This window comes from Ranitomeya imitator, chromosome 2 (assembly GCF_032444005.1).
Source record: "Ranitomeya imitator isolate aRanImi1 chromosome 2, aRanImi1.pri, whole genome shotgun sequence".
Classification (NCBI taxonomy): Eukaryota; Metazoa; Chordata; class Amphibia; order Anura; family Dendrobatidae; genus Ranitomeya; species Ranitomeya imitator.
This window is the reverse complement of record NC_091283.1, coordinates 325662053-325671950: the sequence shown is the minus strand read 5'-3', so window position 1 is coordinate 325671950 and position 9898 is coordinate 325662053. Positions and strand designations below refer to the sequence as shown.

The following is a 9898-nucleotide window of genomic DNA, read 5'->3' as shown; positions in this document are numbered from 1 at the left end:
AGAAAACTAGTAAAAAAATTAACACACAATTAAAAAACACCAATGAAACATACCAGAGGGACATACATGTAGATATATATAAAGTGTGGACCAAATGTAACCATACTCAAAATATGACACAAATAAGATCCTAAATCTCCTAAGCGACCCCCAGGAGCGGAGAAAAATACCTCCTAATGGCAAAACAACCCACACACCCCACGTCCTGCAAGTATAGCCACTGTGGCTGTGTGCATGTGGGAAGGTAATGAAGGTAATTTTATTCTTATTTTTTATTAATTTAGATTGCTTTGTGTGTGTGGGATCGACTTCTCCCATTGATCACGGTGGGGTTCTCAAGCAAGCAGTTGCACTATATGACATCTTATTCTACTCCCTGCAAGAATATGGATTATGGATCCCTGTAAGAATATGGACTATGGATTGCCGCCGGAACCGGACTCATACGCCATCTATATTGTGCATACTATTTATACGGTGGTGGCAGTTTTGTGTGTGCTGTTCCATATCCATACCCGCTAGGGAGTACATGCTGTAGTGCGCGTGCGCGCGCTTGCCTCGGTCCCTGCGCCCCTGGTGTCCGGACTGTTCACGTCCGCGGATGTTGATTCGGTTGCTAGGTTTCTTGCGGCCAATCACCATCTGCTAGACGTAGGCCGGGCTACGGGGTGGTAGGGGCGGTGAGCCGCGAGCGCATGCGCCGCTTTATATGGCTTGATGACTCACCCGGTCACATGATTACCATGTGACCTGGGAATTATGGGATATAAGGTCCTACAGCCCACAGAAACAACACATCCCCTTGAGAAAGCAGTATAACGGCAGCGAAACGTGCGTCGGGGGTAGCGCCCAATCCAGGGGGCATCTTCATGTGGTAAGATCCTTGGTTTATGTGGGGTCCCAGGAGAGATTTCTACAGTGATTTTTGGTGTTAAGGTACCTTCACACATAACGATATTGTTAACGATATCGTTGCTATTTGTGACGTAGCAACGATATCGTTAATGAAATCGTTATGTGTGACAGCGACCAACGATCAGGCCCCTGCTGGGAGATCGTTGGTCGCTGAACAAAGTCCAGAACTTTATTTCGTCGCTGGACTCCCTGGAGACATCGCTGGATCGGCGTGTGTGACACCGATCCAGCGATGTCTTCACTGGTAACCAGGGTAAACATCGGGTAACTAAGCGCAGGGCCGCGCTTAGTAACCCGATGTTTACCCTGGTTACCATGCTAAAAGTAAAAAAAACAAACACTAGATACTTACCTAACGCTGTCTGTCCTCCAGCGCTGTGCTCTGCTCTCCTCCTGCACTGGCTGTGAGCCGGAAAGCAGAGCGGTGACGTCACCGCTCTGCTTTCCGGCTCACAGACAGTACAGGAGGAGAGCAGAGAAGCAGAGCGCAGCGCTGGAGGACAGACAGCGGTAGGTAAGTATGTAGTGTTTGTTTTTGTTTACTTTTAGCATGGTATCCAGGGTAAACATCGGGTTACTAAGCGCGGCCCTGCGCTTAGTTACCCGATGTTTACCCTGGTTACCGGCATCGTTGGTCGCTGGAGAGCGGTCTGTGTGACAGCTCTCCAGCGACCAAACAGCGACGCTGCAGCGATCCGAATCGTTATCGGTATCGCTGCAGCGTCGCTTAATGTGAAGGGGCCTTTAGACACATATGGTTCCCTGGGACACACTTTATCTCCACCCTTGTTTGCGGTAGGATGTGTCTCCCTTTATTGCATTCATTACCTTCCCACATGCACACAGCCACAGTGGCTATACTTGCAGGACGTGGGGTGTGTGGGTTGTTTTGCCATTAGGAGGTATTTTTCTCCGCTCCTGGGGGTCGCTTAGGAGATTTAGGATCTTATTTGTGTCATATTTTGAGTATGGTTACATTTGGTCCACACTTTATATATACAGTTAGGGCCATATATATTTGGACAGAGACAACATTTTTCTAATTTTGGTTATAGATATTACCACAATGAATTTTAAACAAAACAATTCAGATGCAGTTGAAGATCAGACTTTCAGCTTTCATTTGAGGGTATCCACATTCAAATTGGATGAAGGGTTTAAGAGTTTCCGCTCCTTAACATGTGCCACCCTATTTTTAAAGGGACCAAAAGTAATTGGACAATTGACTCCAAGGCTATTTCATGGACAGGTGTGGGCAATCCCTTCATTATGTCATTCTCAATTAAGCAGATAAAAGGCCTGGAGTTGATTTGAGGTGTGGTGCTTGCATTTGGAAGGTTTTGCTGTGAAGTAAATATGCAGTCAAAGGAGCTCTCCATGCAGGTGAAACAAGCCATCCTTAAGCTGCGAAAACAGAAAAAACCCATCCGAGAAATTGCTACAATATTAGGAGTGGCAAAATCTACAGTTTGGTACATCCTGAGAAAGAAAGAAAGCACTGGTGAACTCATCAATGCAAAAAGACCTGAGCGCCCACTGAAGACAACAATGGTGAATGAACGCAGAATAATCTCCATGGTGAAGAGAAACCCCTTCACAACAGCCAACCAAGTGACCAACACTCTCCAGGAGGTCGGCGTGTCAATATCCCAATCTACCATAAAGAGAAAACTACATGAAAGTAAATACAGAGGGTTCACTGCAAGGTGCAAGCCACTCATAAGCATCAAGAATAAAAAGGTTAGACTGGACTTTGCTAAAAAAACATCTAAAAAGGCCAGCACAGTTCTGGAAAAACATTCTTTGGACAGATGAAACCAAGATCAACCTCTACCAGAATGATGGAAAGAGAAAAGTATGGCAAAGGCATGGTACAGCTCATGATCCAAAGCATACCACATCATCTGTAAAACACGGCAGAGGTAGTGTGATGGCTTGGGCATGCATGGCTGCCAGTGGCACTGTGTCACTAGTGTTTATTGATGATGTGACACAGGACAGAAGCAGCCGAATGAATTCTGAGGTATTCAGAGCCACAATGTGTGCTCATATCCAGCCAAATGCAGCCAAACTGATTGGTCAACCTTTCATACTACAGATGAACAGTGACCCAAAACATAAAGCCAAAGCAACCCAGGAGTTTTTTAAAGCAAAGAAGTGGAATATTCTTGAATGGCCAAGTCAGTCACCTGATCTCAACCCAATTGAGCATGCATTTCATTTGTTAAAGACTAAACTTCAGACAGAAAGACCCACAAACAAACCAACTGAAAACCACCGCAGTGAAGGCCTGGCAGAGCATCAAAAAGGAGGAAACACAGTGTCTGGTGATGTCCATGAGGTCAAGACTTCAGGCAGTCATTGCCAACAAAGGGTTTTCAACCAAGTACTAAAAATGTACATTTTACTTAAAATTATTGAATCTGTCCAATTACTTTTGGTCCCTTTAAAAACAGGGTGGCACATGTTAAGGAGCTGAAACTCCTAAACCCTTCATCCAATTTTAATGTGGATACCCTCAAACGAAAGCTGAAAGTCTGAACTTCAACTGCATCTGAATTGTTTTGTTTAAAATTCATTGTGGTAATGTCTATAACCAAAATTAGAAAAATGTTGTCTCTGTCCAAATATATATGGACCTAACTGTATCTACATGTATGTCCCTCTGGTATGTTTCATTGGTGTTTTTTAATTGTGTGTTAATTTTTTTACTAGTCTTCTAATAAATATGTATCTTTTTCTAAAAACTTCGTTGTCCTCCTATATGTATATCGTTATATGGGGAGTAGCTTGTGAAGTGAGCCGAGATATGTTCTCTGGCCACTGTTCTATTATGAGTCTGGGTTTATTTGGTGTGCTAATTATTTCTGTGTTTATCACAGCAGGTCCCAGCAATACATAAATGGACTTTAGAGCCCGTGACGGCACATGGCTCACGCAAATTGATAGCGTTTTTAATGACACCAATGAATTGGGCATGGAGGGGAATTCCAGGGGGTTACAGGAGACGGTGGTGACGTTTAAGGACCTATTGAGAAAACGCACCAAGGTCTGGTGGAATCATGCGTTCATGGATAAATACCTGCAAAAGGGATTAATCCTAAGGGGTTTAAGAGTACAGGTATTCCCGTCTTTCCCGGTGGATGATGTTGCCATTAGGGAGAGGTGGGAGGAATGTGCCAGCAAATGTTCAGTGGGATTCATGGAGATTCTCAAAGAAATGAATGCTAGCTCCCTAAAAGAAATGGAGACTGAAATTGAGAGCCTACAGGCGGTTATCAAAACAGAGATGTCTGGGGAAACCCTAAAGAAATTTAAGGAGGAGGTGGATAAGGAAGTTCAAAAATGGGTGGAGGACATCCAACAAGTAAAATTTCAGCGGGATAGCAATGATAGACAAATGAATAAAATGTACAGATGGAGAAATGGGAATGAACGATCACGTCCTTTTTTCCAAAACGAATCACGCTCCAGGTCTCGATCTACGTCATATAAATCCACCACATCTATGGAAGAAAGACATGGAGGGAAAAAAGGCCTCCAGGATAAAAATAATGAGGGTCCGCATGGGAGTGACAGAATGACCACTAGACAAAATGTAAAGAAGGGAACAGTGACCAAACAGTCGGACGTTCGGGCCCAGGGAGGGTTACAGGTAATCAACCTTTTATATAACAGAAAGATGGAGGGCACCATCAAACACAATAATGAAAAAACAGGGGTACAACCCACAGCATGACCTATAGAGAGATCCGTAACCACCAAGAAAAAGATGTCATGCTATATATAGGGGACCACCAAAAAAATCAAAAGTATATAGAAATAACTACAAATATTTTATTATGTCGATCAAAAACATACAAACAACACTACAATTTAAAAACATTTAAAAACACACACAAGTGTAACATCATAGATTCCAATAAGGAACCTCCCCCTGGACATGTAATATGATGAAGGTACAAAAAATGTTTAATTCATGGGTACAACTGTCCTGTATACAAATTTTTCAAAAGTACCCATGAATTAAACATTTTTTGTACCTTCATCATATTACATGTCCAGGGGGAGGTTCCTTATTGGAATCTATGATGTTACACTTGTGTGTGTTTTTAAATGTTTTTAAATTGTAGTGTTGTTTGTATGTTTTTGATCGACATAATAAAATATTTGTAGTTATTTCTATATACTTTTGATTTTTTTGGTGGTCCCCTATATATAGCATGACATCTTTTTCTTGGTGGTTAGGTAATCAACCTTTCTGACCATGTCCTCACCAATTGCCAACTTAGGGTGCTTGGGAGAGGTTTATCATTCTCACCTACTAATGGTTTTAATTTCTTCACAGCTCTAAAAGATCTTCACCTGTTTTCTCGTAAACTGGTGTTGAAGAAATCGTACTTTGGTAGAGGACATGGGTCGGATCCTCTGGGCTGCACTGAGGAGGAGGCTCTCCGGATTTTGGAGGAGCTTTTGGAGGAGCAAACTACAACGTCTGGAGGTGAGTTTCCATCGGCTATTTTTCCTAAGTCCACTAGGTTTCCCCCCTTGTCTCTGTGTCCTGCGGTGGAGGTATTCACGAAATTAGTTACGGAAGATCTTAAGAAGCTTTCCCACGCAGAGAGTATGACAATTTGACGAAGAAAGAGAGAGAAGCTATTCGTCAACTCCAGTATATGGACGATGTGGTCATCAAAGCAGCAGACAAGGGGGGAAACATTGTGGTATGGCCGGTGGAAAAGAATGAAAAGGAAGCCTTTAGACAGCTCCGGGATGGCAATGTTTACACTAAGCTTTCCCGGGATCCGGGGGCCTCCTTCTCGGGGCAGCTACAGGGAATTTTATATCGGGCATTTGACGATGGAATAATGAATAAAAAGGTGCTAGATGGTCTGATTGTTAAATTTCCAAGGGTTCCAACCTTTTACCTTCTTCCCAAGGTCCACAAGGACCCGGTCAGCCCCCCTGGACGTCCGATTGTGTCAGGCATACAGGGTATATGTGACCCTGTCTGCAAATTTATTGACCACTATTTAAAAAAACTTGTGGAAACATTACCATCATTTGTCAAAGACACAACAGACGTCCTGACCAGGGTTGACGGGGTCTTTGTGGACCAGGGGACTCTCCTTGTGACGGCTGACGTGGAGGCCCTGTATACCTGTATCGATCACCAGGATGGAATACGGGCGGTCCGCTTCTTTCTGGGGGCCTCCGACCTGGACGGCCCTCTGGGTGAGCTTATCCTTGAGTTGTTGGAGTTTGTCCTTACCCATAATTTTTTTACTTTTAAAGATTGTTTTTACCAACAAAAGCGTGGCGCAGCCATGGGTGCGGCCTGCGCGCCCGCGTACGCCAACCTCTTCCTGGGTTTCTGGGAGAGGTTGGTTTTTGGTGACGCGGGGGCGGGGGCCGCCGACCATGTGCTGTGTTGGCTACGCTACATTGATGATGTTTTGTTTTTTTGGAGTGGGACAGAACAAAAACTCAGGGATTTTATGGCTGTGCTCAATATGAACACATTTAATATCAGACTCACCTACAGGTATGATTATAACACAATTGATTTTTTGGACATCTGCTTGAGGGTGAGTTCTGATTCATCTATTCAAACTGATGTTTTCTGCAAAGAGACGGCGGTTTATTCATTGGTACATGCTTCATCTGGGCACAGCCAAGCCACAATTAGGGCCGTCCCGGGCGGACAGTTCCTCCGGATGAGGCGGATCTGCTCGACTGAGGATAGCTTCAAACAACAGGTGGAAGATCTGACTAAACGCTTCCAAGAAAGGGGCTATAGTAAAAGGTGTATTCGATACGGGTATAACAGGGCCAGGAGGACTCCACGCAATCATCTGCTATATAAAAAAACGGAAAAGGAGGAGGGTAACGAAACAATTAGATTTATATCTGAATATAACCACGAATGGAATAACATCAGAACCATCTTGGCAAAACATTGGCGTATTTTGAGCACTGAGCCCTCCCTGGGTCCGTACTTATCCGACAGTCCACTTATGACCCCACGTAGGGCCAAAAACCTAAAAGACCTCTTGGTCAAAAGTCATTACACCCCACCCGTTACCAATTTGTTTGGGATCTCGCGACGAACTAGGGGTTGTTACACGTGTGGCCACTGTCTGGCCTGCGCCAATGTCCTGCGCTGCACCTCATTCCACTCAGCGGATGGAAAGAGGGAATTTCAGATCAAAGATTATATTTCCTACAGTAGCAAGAATGTTATTTATTATGCTACGTGCGGGTGCCCACTACTATATGTGGGTTTGACATCCAGAGAACTGAGAGTGAGGGTGAGGGAGCACATGCGGGGCATTGGCGCGGTGAAGACGGTGGCTGACATATCGGAATTAACCACTATCCCCAAGCACTTTTGCGAAGTACATAATTGTGACCCAAGGAGTTTTAAGGTGCGGGGCATCGAATTGGTGCATATGGGGATTAGAGGTGGCAACATCAAACAAGTTTTGGCTCAGCGTGAGTTAAAATGGATAGTGGTGTTAGACACAACCAAACCTTATGGGTTAAATGAAGCTCTAAATTTCGCCCCTTTCCTGTAATAAGACATAATGGGTTACTCTCAATAAGGTTTCCCCTGTGGATTTTCCTCTTTTGTGTGTTGTTTTAATTTGTGTGTAATTTTATTCTTATTTTTTATTAATTTAGATTGCTTTGTGTGTGTGGGATCGACTTCTCCCATTGATCACGGTGGGGTTCTCAAGCAAGCAGTTGCACTATATGACATCTTATTCTACTCCCTGCAAGAATATGGATTATGGATCCTTGTAAGAATATGGACTATGGATTGCCACCGGAACCGGACTCATATACGCCATCTATATTGTGCATACTATTTATACGGTGGTGGCAGTTTTGTGTGTGCTGTTCCATATCCATACCCGCTAGGGAGTACATGCTGTAGTGCACGTGCGCGCGCTTGCCTCGGTCCCTGCGCCCCTGGTGTCCGGCCTGTTCACGTCCGCGGATGTTGATTCGGTTGCTAGGTTTCTTGCGGCCAATCACCATCTGCTAGACGTAGGCCGGGCTACGGGGTGGTAGGGGCGGTGAGCCGCGAGCGCATGCGCCGCTTTATATGGCTTGATGACTCACCCGGTCACATGATTAGCATGTGACCTGGGAATTATGGGATATAAGGTCCTACAGCCCACAGAAACAACACATCCCCTTGAGAAAGCAGTATAACGGCAGCGAAACGTGCGTCGGGGGTAGCGCCCAATCCAGGGGGCATCTTCATGTGGAAAGATCCTTGGTTTATGTGGGGTCCCAGGAGAGATTTCTACAGTGATTTTTGGTGTTAGACACATATGGTTCCCTGGGACACACTTTATCTCCACCCTTGTTTGCGGTAGGATGTGTCTCCCTTTATTGCATTCATTACCTTCCCACATGCACACAGCCACAGTGGCTATACTTGCAGGACGTGGGGTGTGTGGGTTGTTTTGCCATTAGGAGGTATTTTTCTCCGCTCCTGGGGGTCGCTTAGGAGATTTAGGATCTTATTTGTGTCATATTTTGAGTATGGTTACATTTGGTCCACACTTTATATATATATATATCTACATGTATGTCCCTCTGGTATGTTTCATTGGTGTTTTTTAATTGTGTGTTAATTTTTTTACTAGTTTTCTAATAAATATGTATCTTTTTCTAAAATCTCCCGTTGTCCTCCTATATGTATATCGTTATATGGGGAGTAGCTTGTGAAGTGAGCCGAGATATGTTCTCTGGCCACTGTTCTATTATGAGTCTGGGTTTATTTGGTGTGCTGCTCTAAAACGTACCCTAAGTCTTCTGAAAGGAATTACGTTACTGTTTTGGGTTAGCTTCGGACCCGTTTAATCGAAGCTGGTGGCAGCTTACCGTGTGCAGGCTTTTGGGTGTTGTTGTAGCGACTGCGGCATTGATAATTATTGTTCCTGCCTGAGCGGGAGTAGTTTATCGCGTTGCTGCAGCGTGCCCAATAGCCAGTATATAGCAGGCAGCCTTTCTGGCGACTAATTACCCCAGGTGCAGTACCTAATCTGACCTGAGAGTAAGGGGGGCGCCAGAGAGCTGCAAGTTTTAAGTGGAACTGTAAGCGGGTTATACATAAATCCCTGCAGTTCGTGGTATATTGAAGAGCAGTGGGATACCTAGAATAAGCCCCTGCTGTAAACTAAGAGGTCAATAGCCTTGTGTGTGTTTTCATCACATTGTGGAGTGGAGGGATAACTAAGATAAGCCCCCCTGCACATGTGATAGCCGTCTGTTGGCCTAAAGTCACCCCGACCCGTGACGTAGGGGTGACGGTCACGGTGTGAATCGTGACACCGCCTTATATACTTTTACCAGGCATGAAACCAGTCTGGTCTGGGAGTATAAGATCCAATATAAGCGACTTCAGCCTACTGGCCAGAACCTTAGTAAAGATTTTATAACCTACATCTATCAGCGATATGGGGTGATAAGATCCACATTCAAGGGGGTCCTTCCGTTCTTTCTGAAGCACAATAATATTTGCCTCCTAAAAGGAGTCTGGCAAAGATCCTCCCTCCCAGATCCCTTGAAACATCTTTAAAAGAAGTCGTGCCAATATATCTCGATATTTCTCATTTAATTAAATGGGGAATCTATCCGATCCGGGAGCCTTCCCCGAAGCCATATTCTACATGGCACCTTCTATCTCCTCTACAGTAAAATCAGCATCCAGAAAGGCCCGCTGAATAGGACTCAACATGGGGTATTTTATATCTGATAAATAATCCAAACATTCTGGGATACCAAGACCACTCCTAGATGTATACAATGCTCTATGTAATCAAAGAAACAATGAAATATATCCTCGGTCGAGGTCACCACGGAACCATCCAATTTTCAAATTTGGAGTATAGTATTAGACATGTTATGCTTGTGCACCAAAAAAGTAAAAAATTAACTTGCCTGGTTCCCCAGTTCAAAGTAGGGT

The 9898-nt window shown here is 44.3% G+C and overlaps 1 long non-coding RNA gene across 1 annotated transcript; it reads left to right on the top strand.

Moving 5' to 3' along the window:
* Nucleotides 1–3683: 3683 nt before the first annotated feature.
* On the top strand, nucleotides 3684–8609 carry LOC138663532 (uncharacterized). Its single transcript, XR_011318208.1, has 3 exons — nucleotides 3684–4570; nucleotides 5264–5416; nucleotides 7600–8609. It is a non-coding gene; the product is annotated as an uncharacterized lncRNA (long non-coding RNA).
* The last annotated feature ends 1289 nt before the right edge of the window (nucleotides 8610–9898 follow it).